Raw genomic sequence first — 17,540 nt, 5'->3', positions numbered from 1 at the left:
CGCAAGCGGCAGCACATAGGCTGTCTCAGGTGGGACCTAAAAAATTAGTCTCGACCTGAAATTAATTTTTAAGTTAAAAAAATAATTTGATTAGGTGGCTTTGATTGTTTTTTTCGCTTGAATAGTATTGATGAGCCATGCACCTTTCATGGAGCAGAATAGAAAGATTCAGCATAGATGAACATACAGCCGTTATAGGGCAATCCTTGCAGTTATCAAACCCTTTCAGTACATCAAGGGTAGCTTTACCTCCTTGTACAGGATTAGATGAGTTTAACAGTCGTCCATTGTGCTGTTTACATATGAACTGTGTCTGTGCGCCACACAGTGGTGTTCCTCCTTTCAAGGTACTGGTGCCCTGTAGACCTATGAGTTTGGTTTACAGCAATGTACTCGTTGTTGCAATAGTGTTTCGCCTACTAACGTTCACTCTTTAACCCGGCTGTGTTTTTCTGTGTTGCACGTTTTTCAAATTATGAGTAAAATATTAGAAAAAAACGATATCCCTAGCCATTTTTCAAATAAAAACGGCCAACGTCTGTGAAATTTTTGTCAAAGCCAAAGAAAATTATGCACCATCTCAAATACAGTCAGAAACACGTGAGCAAACACCCCTATATAAATCACAGTGTACGCCCCTGCCCCAAAGGCAAACTAGCAAAAGAAAACAGCTGCAAATGGAGAAAACATCTTGTGGATATAGAGTAATCCTTTAACACTTGGGTACAAGTGTGCCATTTCCTAAAAGAAATCTGAAACAAGTACTTCTGGGGCCAAAACACTGTTAAAATTGATGTGTGGGGTTTGAAAAGCACTCACAAACTAGTCTTGGATGGATTAATGTGGAGGAAAAACGTTTTGGAGTGTTGAACTAAATAACTCAAAAAAACTCACATAACGATTTTTCATTAAATATGTGTTGATTCTCTGTTTTCTTGTCTTTTTTTAAGAGGGTATATCTTTTTTATCCCCATAAACATAGAACTCTTTTTTTTTTTCCCCATTCAAAATCTTACTTTAAACCAAATACTTATGAATACTTTAGCTGTGCCCATTGCCTTAACCCTGTCTTTTTCACTAGACCTAGCCCCCCTACCATAACCATTACTCTAATCCTAATCCTAGCAACAAACCTAAAACTAAACCTTAAAATAGCTGTAAACTTTACTGTCTCCACAGTTTAAATATTATTCCTCACACTTTTCTACACCTGTCCATCTCCCAAACGCTAACACTAACCTTAATTCAAACACTTACAGGTGTGTTCTGCCAGGTTATTTTGCTCCAGCGTTTTTAGAGTCTGGGTTTTTTAACACCCACATATTTGGTACCAGGGAGCTGCTAATCCAAGAAAATGTTCTCCAAAAGCTATTTTGGGTCCTAATCAATTAAAGGCACTGAAGCGCTTATTAACTTGTCTCCTTTCAGCTGCCACATTTGCACTAATCATGTTTCTAGGATCCAACAGAAGCAATGTTCTTTTCAGTCTCTCACTGTCCCCACCAATGACCACATATTCTGAGATACAAGACCCAGCTGGAGAAGTGGGCTCAAAAGGGCTCCCTTTTTCAGATTTTGAGGACATTCGAAATGACTAGACCTTGGGTAATTGACCAAGTTCAACATTTCTGTGTCATAGATCAGTGACTTATAGGATCATATTCTTAGGAAAGGCCCAACAAGGGAGGCTGTGAATTACTGGTTTTCTGTTAACCTTTGGATCATAGAGGTTGGTTTGCTTTCAGGTGCCTTCCTTCAACATGGAAGCCTTTATTCCAAAGTTGAAGCCTTGCTTTAGAGTAAAGTCTCTGTTTATGTAGCTCTATAAATCGAGTAGGTCTATTGGGGAATGACCGAGACAGGAGAAAGTAAACTATTTTTTTGTGTAATTCTGCCCTAAAGTGGGAGGGGACATCCAATGTCTTACGAAGTGGTGTATGAGCCTGTTTTTCCTCTTGTGGCAGCTTTTTAGGTAGTTTATTTTTCTTTCGTCAATTCAAATAAAAAAACTTTATTTCGATCACTGTAGATCACAAAAGTACTACACCGAACAAAGCACCTACAAACACAAATGATACAACATAAAACTTTTGAATAATCGTTTTTCGGTCCATTGCGGTACCAGCATAGAAAAGAGATTCACAATAAAAATGCTTTTGTTTTAAAAACAAGATACAATAAATATCTTCTATAAATTCTAAAAGACATAAGTCTGCTAGAGTTTGTCCAAGTGGCACAATACAGTATGAAGCGACCCTACAGAGGGTGGCAACTTACGGCCTATCAAGAGATTGCTTGGCACATCTGATCCACATTGCCATTAGGGACTTGGCCATACAGAATACAGTAATACTTGATGTGTCTGACTGCAGTATTCTGAAAGCCTCCTGGTGCTTCCTAACTTCCAGGTTTCTGCAAAGTGGAACAATCGACTTAGCTCGAGACTGTCTATACAGAGGACAACAAAATAAAGCATGCTTAAGTGTCTCAGGTCCTCCTTGGCAACAAGTACAGTTCTCATCCATCATATCCATTTCTTGGTGCCACTTTCTTTTCAAAGTTGTTACAGGTAGGCACCCATACCTAAACTGTAGATATAGCTTCCTTGCTAGTGGAGGAACAATTTCATCTATAGTGCTCTCAAATAACAGGGTCGGTTTAAAATCAATAAAAACAGAGAGGGATCCTTTACAATTTTGTATATTATCCATTACAACACTACCCCAATAAACAGCTTTAAGAATAGACTTTTGGATTTGACGCTAAGACTCTGGAAAGTCCCAGTATGTGTCAAGGCTTAAGCTCTGTAAACGGGCCATAACAATGCGGAGCCACGAGATTTTACTTGCATATTTTGGTGACATTAGGTCACAAAAGCCCACCCCATACTACTCTAGTGCTGTAGTAGACCATAATTGATGCCAGAACATTTGCACTCTTGAGCTCAGTTTTGTGGGTAATTTCTTTCTGGGCCAAATCTAAATAAAGAGGAGTCAGTGGGGTGCTCACAGGGAGGTTTAACGGAGATCTAAAAAATGTATGTTCTATTACAAACAGATTGTTGAGTTTTGTGAAGATAATCAATTCTGCTGCAATGGCCCGGACTGTTAAAAGTGGATCTATATTGACATCTACCATTTGTTGCTCTAAGATCAAAATTTAATGTTAATGGCAGCAATTGGCCCACTTTTGGAGCCGATCTTACTTTTGGGAGTTCTAAGTGCGGTATGCCCACTGATTATCTATCTCACAGGTTAGATCAAATGGAGAAGCAGCCATTGGTTCAAAGGTTGAATTAAAATCTCCTGCCACCAAGGTAAGATCCGTCTCCTCCATGTTTCGATAGCATCTGCTCTAGTTGGTTAATGGTTATTGTTTCTTCATTTCTAGCCTCTTCTCTGTTGTATACATTGTATATTTTTAGGGCTAGGCCAAAAGGGAACAGTAACCGGAGTGCTTGAATATCTTTAGAATCACAAGACAAGATGTTAATTCTGCACGGAAGAGCTGTTTTGATCCAGATTCCCAGCCCACCTGAGGGCACACCCTTTTCAGTTTTGATTGTATACCTACTTCCATAAAGAGGTGAGAGGCACCATGTTTCCTGATATAGGCATTTATCAAAAGTGTCGATTAATTTGCCCCACTCAGCATCGAGCAGTAATTTAGCTATTCCTGCTACATTCCATGAAACAATTCTTATCAGAGCATTAAGCATCTGTTCAGGAACCAATGGAGTATAATTAACATTAATATGTCTACCATCATTCACATCATGGGATTTAGTTGCAAATGACGAATCCTGCATATGCTAGCAATTGGTATAAGCCCCCAAGTGCACCTCCCTGTCCTGGGGATGTTTCTCTTGTCATCGTAGCTGACTCCTGTAGCACCTTCTCTCTTTTAAGACCTGTACTAATCTGCTTACAATCCATTTGCCCCATTTTATGTAATGTAATGGCATAACATATTGTCATAATGTTATCGTTAAGTCGGAGCATGGGCACATTACACAGTTATTCTTACACTAGACTCTGAATAGTAAGCACCCTTATTTATAGCAAATACTCTTTTTATGTAAGGGCTCTGTTGAGGCCAGTGTTTTGGTTTGTCTAGGGCACTGAATGTCAGCTGTTTGCTAGAGTTCTAATAATAGCAGCGCTATAGACAATGGCAGAGTTCTAATTATCTCTTGCCTCTCTTTCTTACCTTAGTTTCTGATGAATGGTCTTGTGATATGCTGTGAGGCAAAACAGTTACTCAGACAAATTTGATTGATTGAACAAAATGTTACTGTAAATAAGCACAGAGTATTCTTGCTATCAGTTTGTGAAAACTTGGGCAAACCATTTCAGTTCACCATGCCTCAGTTCCCTTGCTTTTCAAAATGGTGGGCATTTTCCAAGCACTATAGAAATTCCTGAGCATTTACATTTTATCGAGATCTGTTCATTCAAGGCATAAACAAACAATACAGGTCCCACTCAAGTGGAAGGTTCCCCAAAAGAAAACACACCCCTCAAAAGCAACCACAAAAAGGATGGTAAACATCAATAGCCTCCATATACAGTAACACTATAGTTAACTCTCACAAACTAATGTATTCACTACTGATAAAACACCAGGCTCAATTGCAGCAAGTAGGGACACAAAACATGGCAGGAAGAGAGAGACAGTAAGGCAAACATACAATCAATCAAAATTCTTTATTGTTTTAGTTAATTAAAACCTTAACAATATTATCAAAACATGCAAATCTGATTCATTTGTCAGATAAAATACTTGAATGTTAAATAATTCAAAGTAATGCCTTGCAGTGACTCTTGAGACAGTTTTTTTAACCAATAAAACTATCAACAAGTCTAGTTATTTGTTTGAAATTGAACAGATCAAGTTAACTTGATGAGTGGCAATTAAATAACGCAACAAAGCTAACAACATGCCACTAAATAAACAACCTGGCCGGCAATTCAGTAATTAATTAAGTAAAGTGCAAGGATTCAGCTTGATTAATAAGACGATGATGTTCGACTCAATAAAGTGCAAGGTGCTAACATCCTAGTACAAAGTAGACAATGATAGAAAACGTTTTTAGTCATAATTGTGTAAAAACAGTTGTCAGGATTTTTCTAATTTTGTCCAAGCCCATTGACGGGTTAGCTGATATTCTCTGCTAGCAGCTTGTCAAGCCCTCCTTACATTTTCCATCTGTGCAGTCATCGTGCAGGGCATCTAATGTTACAAATAGTTTTAAATAACTGCCAGTTAAGATTTCAGAAGTATATTTAGACACTTGTTATAGTTTGTTCAGGATTTCATGTTGTACAGCCTTTTCACCCAGGGTCAAACATTTCATCAATTTACTGTTCAATTGAGAATCTTTTGGATAAAGACTTTTTAATTATCGCAGCTCTGCATGTTCGTATGCCTCTGGCATTAAAACTCGTTTTATTAATAAAGTGACTTGTGATTTTTGTTGGAAGGGGCACATGCAATCCCAAATGTATGAAATCCTCTTTCTCAGCACCATAAAACCTACGTTTTATTGGACCTTTATATTTCCAGGTCGGTTGGTATGCAAGCACTGGTAGATGGCCAAAACAAATAGCCATGATCTTTTAATTTGAGCGTAGAATGTAAGACTTAGGCATGGGGCTGGTTTCGGGCGTCCATAAAATGTAAGCACCATCCAAACATGCAATTCTACGGTTAAAACTATTTTTGTTGTTCAAAATACAAAATAAGTTATGCAGTTTTATTTTCCGCTTTCTTGAAGATCGAAAAGGACAAGGCCTTATTCCAAAGATCAGTTAAGTTTGTCAATTTTAGTGAGGTGTGAAGATATTCAATGTAATTGAATTGTGTATCTTTTTCCAGTGCTGACCATAATGAGATGTTTTTTAAGCTTTCTTGATCTGCCCTTATCTTGTGCCAGCACTTTATTGTGGTGTAAAACCTCCCCAGTGTTTGGTGGGTAATCCCAAACTCTAATCCAATTTGTGCCTAGAGTTGCTTTAGGGAAGGTCTAACACCAGCTTAAAAGTACTGACCTGCATTCTATCCAGAAAGGCTGCGTCCTTGCCATGCCTAGCAAAGCTTGCATAGGCCTCAGTTGGTAGTAATTTAGCCGCTATTAGTGGCTTAAAAGGGGGGACTGTCCAAGTTCTTTGCTAGCGTACTAAAAGCAAAGATTACCGCATTCTCTTTCTTAGAGATATTATGTTTTTGCTTAGAGAAATTTGCTCTGTAGTCAATACATATCCCAAGTATTTGTAGCTTGTGACCTTTTCCAACATTGCGTCATCTAGGCAGATCTTAACTGGGGGTTCGGGTCAATACTGATGGTCATTGTTTTAGTTTTATTGATTTCAAGTTTGTTGGCTTTAACATAATTTTTCAAAGCAATGACTAACCTTCGTAGTCCGACTTTTGTTTCACTGAGCAGTAAAAGGTCATCCCATTTGTGTAGGACAAATGGGATAGACGCTGTAAATCCAATCGCGGTGGATGATATTTTACATGATCTAGCTTCATTGACAGGTCTGCCATGAACAGGTTAAAGAGATGTGGTGCAACCCCTGCTTTAAGCCTTTTACTGTGGCAATTTTCCTTGAAAGCCTTGTGCCATCCCTTAGCTTAACTTAAACCCAAGTGTGTGTGTATAGTTGTTTAATAGCTGATAGTAGCTTGTCTGGAATATTGTAGTCACCTAGTTTTCTTCGTAAACTCCCACAATCGACACAGTAGAATGCTGCTTTAAAGTCTATAAAGCAAAGATGTAGTTTTCTTTGCATTTGTTTACATTTGACTGCAATCAAGGACACTGCTAGGATGTTTATTGTTGTTCCAATTCCTCTCCTGAATCCGGTTTAGTTTACTGTGATCACATTGTTCTTATTAGACCATTTAGTGAGATCTGCCAGAATTAATGATACATAATACTTGGTCACTGAGTCTATTAATGCTATGAGCCTGTAACTGGCTGGATTAGATGTATCCCCTCCCTTAAAAAAATGGTTTATTATAGATGGAGCCTGCTAATTGGACTTCATTATATAATGAGCTTAGCTTATTTGCCCAAAACTGAGAGTCCTGTTTAAATATGGCTTGTGATATGCCATTTGGCCCTGATGCTCTGTCACGCAGCCCTGCAGAAATAACATTTCTAACCTGTTGATTTCCTTTCGGATACCCTTGAAACTAAACCACTACTATTATGGCGATCTGTTTTGTCCAAATAAGAAACTTCGTTCAACAAGTCAATTCTTGATTCTGTATGGGCTTAGATGTGATGAACAGAATCCCATGGTTACAAAATATAAAGCAGGTCCTGTTGGGTTTGGGCCGGACAGAGAGGGACTTTTGTTCTCACCAGGAGGATATTTTAAGGTATTCCAAAAGCTAAATTAAAAAGCATGTGTTTGAGGCCTGCCGTGGGAAGAGGGAACAAGTAAACCTCTCCAGGGTAACAATGGGATGATCAGTCTGGATGGAAATTGTACCTTACGATAACCAATAATGCTCAGCACAGGTACCTATTAACTCATTTTCATCTTATTTTTTATTACCTGGCATCATTCCCCAAAATTAGATCTGGGGTTCAATCACCCGAAAATGCCCTTGTGACAACCGATTGGAGCGGTCCACTCAAATTTTACTTGATCCCCAGGAAATCACTTCTTAAACCCCCTCTTCCTACAAGAAAGAATTATTCATCATCAGGCGGCTTTTATTAGGGGTCGGGAGAGTATGCTATAGGGTTGCCCTGTTTCTTTCCAGAGTTATCTGTTTTAGAGTTCTACTAGATGATGGACAGAATCCAATTACTTACAAAGGGTTAAGGTACTACATTTTATCCCAGGCACCCGTTTGCGGTCTATACCCTGAGCGTTTTAATGGTTATATTCAAATAGTGTCAGAAGAACTTAATTTTAACTGTAATGGCTATTGTCTGAACTCGATGCAATTATGCATGATGTGTGTATCTAATTGTATTTTTTTATTCCTATTTTATGTTTTAGTTCAACTGTCTTGACACTATGTGAATTTCGGTTTTAGGAGATGCATGTTTTAAAATACATTGTATACAATTTACTGTATTAACCTTTTGCTTTTATGCTTCACATAACTTGTGCCGAATAAAGCTTTTCTGAACCCTGAACGTATTTTCCCATAACTGAGGGTTTGTGGTATTCCATTTGGCCCTGATGCTCCATCACACTGACCTGCTGATATAACTTTTTTAACCTTGTTCGGCAAGTATGGCTATTCTACCTCAGGGATTCTTGTTTGCATGACTTCAGATGTATTAGGCCCATTGTTTCGCATTTTAGTTCGATTATCTATGTTGCATATTATTGTTATTTCACTTTTCTGGTTAGTTAATAAAGCCTGGATCCGTACAAGGAAGCTGTTCATAAATGATGTTTAGGGTTAGCGTCCACCTTTTGATCTCCCATAGAGCTGTGGTTTTATGGCCTTAACGTGAAACTGTGAGTGGTCTTCTACTGGCAAAGATTCAGTTGACCAAGTCTCTTGCAGTGCAGTCCTTTCAAATTCCTCCCATTTCTTTCATAGAATTCCATCTTGTAATAGGGTTTTGGCCCCTGCAATGTTTCATGAGAGGAGATGTAATACCTCTCCCAGGGCATCCTTTGTGTGGCAATGGGGATGGCATTCTTTGCTAGGAGCATTGGGTGCTGAAGATATCCAGTTCCATTGATGTGGACTTGAATCATTCATCTGTTTTGTTTTAGTTTGTGCACCATGATTGCAGGACGTATATCCTTGTGCACATTGCAAAACTGAGTAGACTGGGAGTGTTTCTGCGACTGCTGTTTTCCCAGTATTCTGCAGCTGAGTAAGAGGCTATTGTGGCTGTCTGTATTTCGCAAGTCTTAGGCCCCATTATGTAAATACATCTCTCCATATAGAAAGGGTTTGCTCATACTGATGTGTATCCTCTTTTGATATAAATTCAATGGTTAAAAGGTCTAATGATTTCATATGCTTCATGCTACGGATTTCTGCTAGGAGTTTCACTCTCACACAATGACTTTGGCCAAACATTTGAAACTGTGATAGTGCGGATCAATTTCTAGGAAACTATAGTTGCTTACAAACCAACTTCGCAAGAACACTATCATGATACCTTGACACATCATGTACAAACGTACTACATACATTGTAATTGCATTTATATAGCGCTTACTAATAACGACGAGGCATCAAGTGCTTTTTCAGCGAGCAGCACGCTACTCCCGAACCCCCAAAAAATTCGTGGTGAATAAGAATAGTGAAATATTAAATTAGTTTGAGCGGTGGACATGTTAGTGTTTTATTTGGATTGAAAAGGATTGTGAAGGGATGGAAGCGGGAAAGGTTTGCATATATATAGCTTTTGCCATCCCTGATGATATATTGAAGCGTTTTTTGGTGGGTAGCACGCTACTCCGGAACCCAAACAGGATTAGTGGGGAATTAGTCAAGGGTAATATAAAATTAATTTGAATGGTGGACATGTCAGTTTGTTATTTGTATTGAAAAAGGATAGTGGATGAATAGAAGAGTGAAGGGTTTGCATTTATATAGCTCTTGCTACCCCTGATGGGTGTTGAAGCACTTTTCGGCGGGTATCACGCTACTCCGGAACCCAAACAGGATTAGTGGGGAATTAGTATTGAAAAGGAATAGTGGAGGGACAGAAGAGGGAAGGGTCTAGAATTTCTTTTTTGGAGTTCATAGCAATAGGAGAGATTTGAGATGAGTAAAGGCGAGGTGGAGGGGTAAGAGTTAGAGGGAATGGTTTAAAAAGGCTTGTTTGGGAGATCTGAATAGTAATTAGGTATGAGATAATGCAAGGAGGGGCAGAGGAGGGAAGAGTCTAGAAAGGGTTATTTTGGAGATCATAATAGAGGAATGGGGTTTGGTATGAGTGGAGGTAGAGGATATATTGAGAGAGGTATAGGGTAGTGCATTGGAAAGAGTAGTAGAATGAGGTTTGAGATGAGTCTGAGTCGAGGCAGAGGGTATATTGCGAGAGGTATAGGATGAGATATAGGGTAGTGCTTTGGAGATACTGAATTAGAAGCAAAGCAATACATATGAAGATACATAAGAATATGGAAGGTATATATGTATAAGGAAGGTACTATATGTAGATTTAAGTTTAATGTAATTAACTCAAACTTTCAAGTATTGCTGTACGTTAAATTAATGTATTCTTTTTTTATACAATAGTTTAGCAATTGTAGATAAATAGTCATGATAAAAGATGTACTTATTTATTCAGTCACCTAAATACATGTTAGACATAGAATAATATAATTATAAGTAATATGTACATTTGTTAAGCAGAATTAACGAATATCTATATATTAGAAAACCTAATTATGCACGTTTATACAAAGCAATACACATATGTAGGTACACATCTATAGTCCAAATAAATGCTTATATACGGAGGGATATGCTGTAGATTTATGTTTTTTTTTGTTGTTTTTTAAAAAAATTCTGTTTATTGTTTTTCAACCAAACAAAAACATCAAGAGCATCACCACAAATAGTAATTAGTACATTACCAGCACGGATGTATCTCCGGCATTGATAGCATTAGTCCATATCACATAATATATCGAGGCATTTCACTATATCAGCAGAACATCAAGAGGCAGAAGACATTGCATCAGGCATTATACAAAAGTCTCATAAAGAAGCTATGCTTCCATTACATCATTTCTGTGTAAGTGTTTATGTATACGGTGACGTACACTTTACTAAAATGCAACGTGTGTATTTTGTATGTGGCATCGCTGTTGTTCACTTCGGGGGACCCTTCAATCATGTATGTATACTCCGGACCTTTGCATCTTCAAAAGGATGTAGACTACTGCTTGCTACGATGCTTGTAATGCTATTGAGCAGCACTGGTATGGAGTACTTGCAACTGGCTGCAACATTTCTCTATGAGATAATCTAGCTGAAGGTCATGTAAGTGCCACATAAGGGAAATTCCATTTCGACCCCAACACAATAGGGATTTTATTGCGTAGGTACTTATGTGTCGGAGGATGAAGTCCCACGCGGGTGTGACAGCAGGTAACATGTTAGGGGGCCCCAGATATCCCGGAGTCTAGAGGCACTAGGTAACAGTTCAGCATATGTGGTGAGTCGTTCTTGGCAAACCACCAAATCATCAATCTGGTCCTTAAATTTGGGCGCCCGTCCCCTGCCCCATCGGCAGGCCACCTGCCTCTTGGCCATGAGTAGAGCAAGAGCAACGTATTTGCGATGTGTCGCCTGTATTGATTTGACATAGCCGAGCAGAGCCATCAACGATGTGGGTTCGATATATGTATTCGCCATCAGAGCTAGAGCGTCAAAGACGTGCCCCCAAAATTCATTCACACCCGGGCACTCCCAGGCCAGATGGAGAAAATCTGCTCCAGGAGCTCGACATCTGTCCGAATCTCGCAAATGATATCTGTGCATCTTGGCTGGGGTGTAATATAATCTATGAAGAAACTTATAGTGTATTATGCGAAGCCTGCTGCTGGCCGAGACCCTCTCGGTCTGCGAGCATCAGTATTCCCATTGGTCATCTGTCAGGGCGAACCCCAGCTCCCCACTCCACCGTGTGCGGGATAGCGTAGCCGGCAATTCCCTCTGCGTGTGCACTGTCTGATATATCAGGGCGACAAGGCATTTATTTATCGTACTTTTAAGTATTAACTGTAGTGGAGCTAGCGCCTGAGGTTCTGCCGGGAAGTCCGGGGTTAAAGACCGGATTCCTTGTCTAAGGCGAATATATAGAAAAACGTCAAGCGGGGTCTGTTGCGGGCCCTGGAATACATGTTCAGCAGTGCGGAAGCGGCCATTATGGTATAAATCCCTCCAGGTGCTAATGCTCTCTAAAGTAGTGAAATATTGTTTCTTGGAGAAGGGGCATACTCGGATGATAAGTGAGAGGCAATAATGGGGAATATAGTAGGGTGACATTCAACATACGCCCTATGCGTTGCCATGCTACAGTTGTACATGTGAGAGTGGTCGGCGTCCTGTCTCTGGGTTTAATCGGGTCATATAACACTCCCTCTATTGGAATGGGGTGTGCAAGCCAGTGCTCTGCCGCAACCTGCGGCATATACCGTGGCTGTTTCACCCAAAACCATGCATAATGAGCTTGTGCACTAAGGTAATATAGTTAAAAATTTGGTACTGTGAACCCTCCCTGTGAATAAGGTCTGATAAGTACCTTCCATTGCAAACTCGGTAGTTTACCCCCCACCCCCCCATACAAGGCGCGTCAGTTCTGATCTGAGTGTCTTAAAAAAGAAGGCCCCTGGATAATACGGAATATTTAAAAACAAATAGAGCAATTGAGGAAGTATTACCATTTTAATTAGGGATGCCCCTCCCGCCATGGAGTGGGGAAGAGCAATCCAGCGGGTAACATATTCCGTTGCGGGTCATTGCAGTTCCATAATTCGAGCGCATTAGCTCCTCTCTATCTCTAGTGACCCGAATTCCCAAATACCGCAGTTCCTCTTCACACCACTCTAAGGGATAATCCAGCAGAAAGTGAACCGTTGCGGTCATCAAGGGGAAAACGCAAGACTTCCCCCAGTTAATTTGGATCCCTGATAGTTTCCCAAAGACTATAAATTCTCTGAGGATCGGATTCAAATTTTGTTGAGGGTCACGTATATATAGGGTGATATCCTCAGCATATAGGGATATAAGTATTTGCCGCTAATGGCTCCACTGCAAGAGCAAAAAGCAAGGGGGATAACGGGCACCCCTGCCGGGTGCCCCTGGTAATTCAGAAAGTCTGGGATGTGCGGCCATTAATGAGCACTTTAGCAACTGGCATTTGGTATAGTAGCCAAATCCATGAGAGGAAGAGGGGTGGAAAACCCATCCGCAGCATTACCCCAAAGATATAGTCCCACTCAATTGAATCAAAAGCCTTAGTGGCATCTAAAAATACAGCGGCCAAAGGCAAGTCGGGCGAGACATTATTTAGAATAGCAAAAAGTGTTCTCAAATTTTGAGAGGTGGCTCTCCCGGGCACGAAGCCCGACTGATCTGGGAGGATCAGATTTTCCAGCAGCAGACTCAGTCGAGTAGCGAGGAGTTTGGCCAGTATTTTGGCGTCACATTTAAGGAGGGAAAGCGGCCTATAGGAGTCGCATTGCCGGGGCGACTTCCTTGGTTTCAAGCGTGAAATAATAATAGCCTCCCTCATGGAGGCAGGGAGGTAGCCAACCTCTAGTGATTCTTCATACACCTCACCTAAAATGGGGGCCATTAGATGTATGTATGTATGTTTTGTAAAACTCTATAGGAATACCGTCCGTTCCCGCGGCTTTCCCTGATTGCATGCTCATAATAGCGTCCCTGACCTCGTCCAACTCGAACGAGGCACATAAGAATTCCCGTTGCCTATCACTCAACCAGCCTAGCACCACATCTCCCAAATAGCTCTCCAGATCCAGGTCATCCCTCCTTTTGGTGGTGTAGAGGTGAATATAATGTTGTGTAAAAGCCCTGAGGATGTTGGCAGTTTCACGATAGACCATCCCGTCTAGATCTTCAAGCTCCAACACATAGTTAGAGTAACGAGGTTTCCTAATCGTATGCACCAGTGCCTTACCAGGTCGCTCTCCCTCTCCGTAGCAGTGGGCCGCCCAGAATCTACTCCAAAACCGTGTTTCCCTCTGTGCTGCGTCCATATATTCCGTGAGCGTCTCCCTAAACTTGAGTTGGGCGAGACTGTTCGGGTCCGCAGCTAATTGCACTTCCAATGATTTAAGCTCTGCCTCTAATCTGCAAAATGTGTTAGTTATGTCTTTTAATACACCCGACCCTTTCGATATGCAGAACCCTCGGAGTGTGGCCTTGAATGCCTCCCAGATGGTTTCCACACTGTTCACCGAGCCTTTGTTACGCGCGAAGAAATCTAGCATTTCCTCCCGCAGTTCTTCCTGGAAGACCGTGTCTAGCAAAATGGGAGCATGAAGTCGCCAAGCACTGCGCAGCGTGCCAAATTCTGTGGACAACAGCGTGAGTTTTACCGGGGCGTGATCCGAGTAAGTTCTGGCTAGGTGCTGCACTTGGAATATCGCCGGGCCCAACCCTCGGGACACAAACCAATAGTCTAGTCGTGCCCATGACACTGCCTGTACTGTGTAATGCATTCCCTCTTGTGTGTGTGTGGGTGGGTGTGTCTCCAAGCATCAATCAATTGATAGGCGGTTATAGTATCTTGGAGAATTTTGCGCGCTTTGGTATAGTGGTGAGGGGCCGAAAGTGATCTATCCAAGCTTGGGTTGTATGTAACATTAAAGTCCGTCCATCCCCCCCCCCCCACCACTCCCCCCTCCCCCCCCCCCCCCACAGATAATGTGACTGGAGCCTATATCAAATATCTTAGCCCATAACGAGGTGTAAAATTCTGGTGCACCTACATTCGGTCCATAACAACAGGCTAGAGTGACAGAGACAGACCCCAGCCACCCCCATGCCAGGCAGTATCGTCCCTGCGAATCACAGGTGGCTCCTGCTAGGTGAAATGGTATCTGTTTTTTAATAAGGATTTCCGTCCCCCCTCTCATAAGATGAATAGGAGGAGAAGATTTTGTGCTCCGCCCATTTGCTTGCAAAGTTGTTTGGTTTCTGAGGAGTCAAATGCATTTCCTGTAACATGGCTATGGGCACTCGATGCCTGTCCAAATAAGCTAATATGTGTCTTTTCTTCCTCGGATCCCCCATGCCCCTAACATTTCACATGATAATATTTAATTTTTCAGAATCTATATCAGCCATATTCCTTGACATTCGCTATCAACTTGTGCTGTGCCCAAAAAAATAAATGCATTTCAAGCCATGTACTCGAGCACAGGATAATATCTTAATTCGCTTAGGATGCTTAAACACTAACTCATTTGTCGTCTTCACTGAACCAACAAGAAAAGAATCTTCATGTGTGAATGCCATAGAGAGAACAAAACATACCCCCTTCTCCCCTCTCCCACCCACTGAAGCAGCCCCAACTTGCCAGAAAAGTTCACCCACCCGCCCTTCCCTGATCCCAACCTAAACAAAAACAGCACAACGGTCCCTGCAATTAGTATGCAGTGGACATTCTCAGGGCGATACCCATTGGGGGCCATTTCTAGGTGGCAGCACAGATACCTCTTGCCCATGGAGCCCACCGCAGATGGCATAGCCGGGCTCATAATGGCGGAGGGTGCCCGATGCACAGTAGAGATAGCTCAAAATGGACCATATTCTGAACAGTTTGTGTGTCCCTTGAAGTAGATCCTATTGCCAAATGGTTATCATATCACGGGCTATACTTAGAGTGGCTATACGCAAAAAGGACTGAATCATTGCGAATCATCTTCTGCTCCCGTCATGCTTCCATCAGTGCGACTCATGCGCCTCCACCTGTTGTGGCTTGGTGAAAAAGTGTTGTTTGCCTTGATGAGTCACCCTAAGCCGCGCAGGATATAGTAGCGCATAATCAATTTGTGCTTTCCGCAGCTTATTTTTGACGTCCACAAACTTGCACCTCTCTTCCTGGACTATAGGCGTAAAATCTGGGTAGATGGAGAACGTGTTCCTGTCATATGACAGATTCTGTTTACTTCTCGCAGGACGTGGAGCGCTGCCGGGCGGTGGACGCGGCCCAAGAGATTGATGGGCCCGTTCTACAATAAACCGGTTGGAGAAGGACTCAGTTCCAATTGCAGACAACAACAGTTTCTCTACGTATTCTTCCATTTTCCCTGTGTTGGTCGACTCAGGAATTCCTAATATGCGAATATTATTGCGCCTTCTGCGCGCTTCTAAGTCCTCGTTCTTTGCAGCAATAAGCTTCAGGAGCTTATCCATGTGGGCTAGCTGCGTTGTATGTCTGAATGTCGTGTCCTCTGCATCTGAGACGCTCCGCTCCGCTTCCTTTATACGGTCATCATGCCCCTCCAGCTTATGTGCAGTGGCGTCCATACGTGATGACATTCTGTCGGTGAACCCCTGTCTGACCTCCTGGAGGATACTCTGCACATCAGCATCCTGTGGGATCGCCCCCCCCCCCCCCTGGGCCTCATCTCTCCTGTCAATGTCCCGGTCCTCCTGCAAGGTCCGGGGACCTCGCTTTGTGGCCTCAAAGTTCAACTTTGGTTGTCTGGTATCTGGTTTGCCCATGACGACGTATGAATGCTGCTAGGTTGTGTGCCACCGAGACGAGTGTATACTCCGACCCCCGGCTGAGTGGCTTGTCTGTGCCCCCTGCAAGGAACTCCAAATGAGGTAACCAGTGCAGGGTGGCGCAATGGGTTACAGCAGATCAACCGCAGCCACCTCAGGCATTCAGCAACAGTCCAGCCTGCACACTCCTACTTTACCACCTCCACGTGTGTGTGTCACCTGCAGCATGAGTGGCCCGTCGCAGGAAGTTCCACACCAGGCCCTGCACCACAAGGCCCGTGTGCCGAGGGGCTCGCAGGCTGCCACCAGAGCAGAGTTCGCAATTGGAGCTGGTAGCAACAGGGGCAGCAACTCCCAAGCACTACTTGTATGGACAGCTAAGGTAACAATTGCTCAGAACGTTAGTGCGTTGATTTGAGATCGGCCAGCCCCAGCTCAAGCACCACTCAAGTGCCCAGTGCGTTTGGGGGGGAAAATTCCAGGTGTGATCATCAGCAATGCGCCATATCAGGAGCCTCTCCTCTCAAAAGGACTTCACATCCAGGATTAGGTCCCCAATAAAGCAGGTGCGACAGAATGGCTTAAGAATATCTCCAGCCCCTCATTTCACAAGATGGCGACCGGCAGCGCTCCATCCCAACACCGCGCCAGACCAGGGGGCCCAACTGCTTACAGTCACACAGTGGGGTGGTAATAGCAGGTGACCCTGTCCCCCGTCAGCCTCAACAGAGGACCCCCTGGGGAAAGGGCCGGTTTCGTGGGCCACACTGCCAATGAATTGTGCCCCTTCCCCACCTCAGTGGGGGCCGCAGGCAAGAATCAGGCCAAACGCTGGTGTGCAGGGTTTTAATGGCAGCGACGGGCAATGCCAGTGACTCAGCGAGGCTGGAAAGCTTCTAAATGTGCACGGTTTAGCGCTGTGCATCAGGTTCTGGAGACCGCAGGGGCGGCACGGTCATTCTAATACTCCTCTGGGCACCGACCGCTCTCCCTGGTTAGCATCAGAGACTCTCCTCCCGCCGCAGAGGAGCCCAGGTCGGCCGCCGCCTGCAACACTCCCTTTCGCCCGCCTACCGCCTTCCACCTCAATGCGGGCGATGTCGTCCCCCGCCGATGTGCTGGAAAGCAGAGTCACTCGCCCCAGGTACGGAGCCGCCTCAAGCGCCGTTCAGGGTTCCGGATCGGTATCTCTTTCCCTGCCGCTCGATCCTCATCTCCCGGCCTGGGCACCACATGTGCAGCAGCGGGCTCTCGTAATGGCTGAGGCCGCTCTGGATCGCCACACCACTCCACCCTTTCCCCTCGGTCAATTCTTTATGAAACCAGAT

The 17,540-nt window shown here is 43.0% G+C and overlaps 1 protein-coding gene across 8 annotated transcripts in view; it reads left to right on the top strand.

The window, feature by feature from the left end:
• MARCHF8 (membrane associated ring-CH-type finger 8) overlaps nucleotides 1–17,540 on the top strand; it is a 697,693-nt gene that overhangs the window by 628,794 nt on the left and 51,359 nt on the right. The gene's annotated exons all lie outside the window — the stretch shown is intronic.

Source organism: Triturus cristatus, chromosome 1_2 (assembly GCF_964204655.1).
Source record: "Triturus cristatus chromosome 1_2, aTriCri1.1, whole genome shotgun sequence".
NCBI lineage: Eukaryota > Metazoa > Chordata > Amphibia > Caudata > Salamandridae > Triturus > Triturus cristatus.
This window is presented reverse-complemented; position numbering and strand designations above follow the sequence as displayed.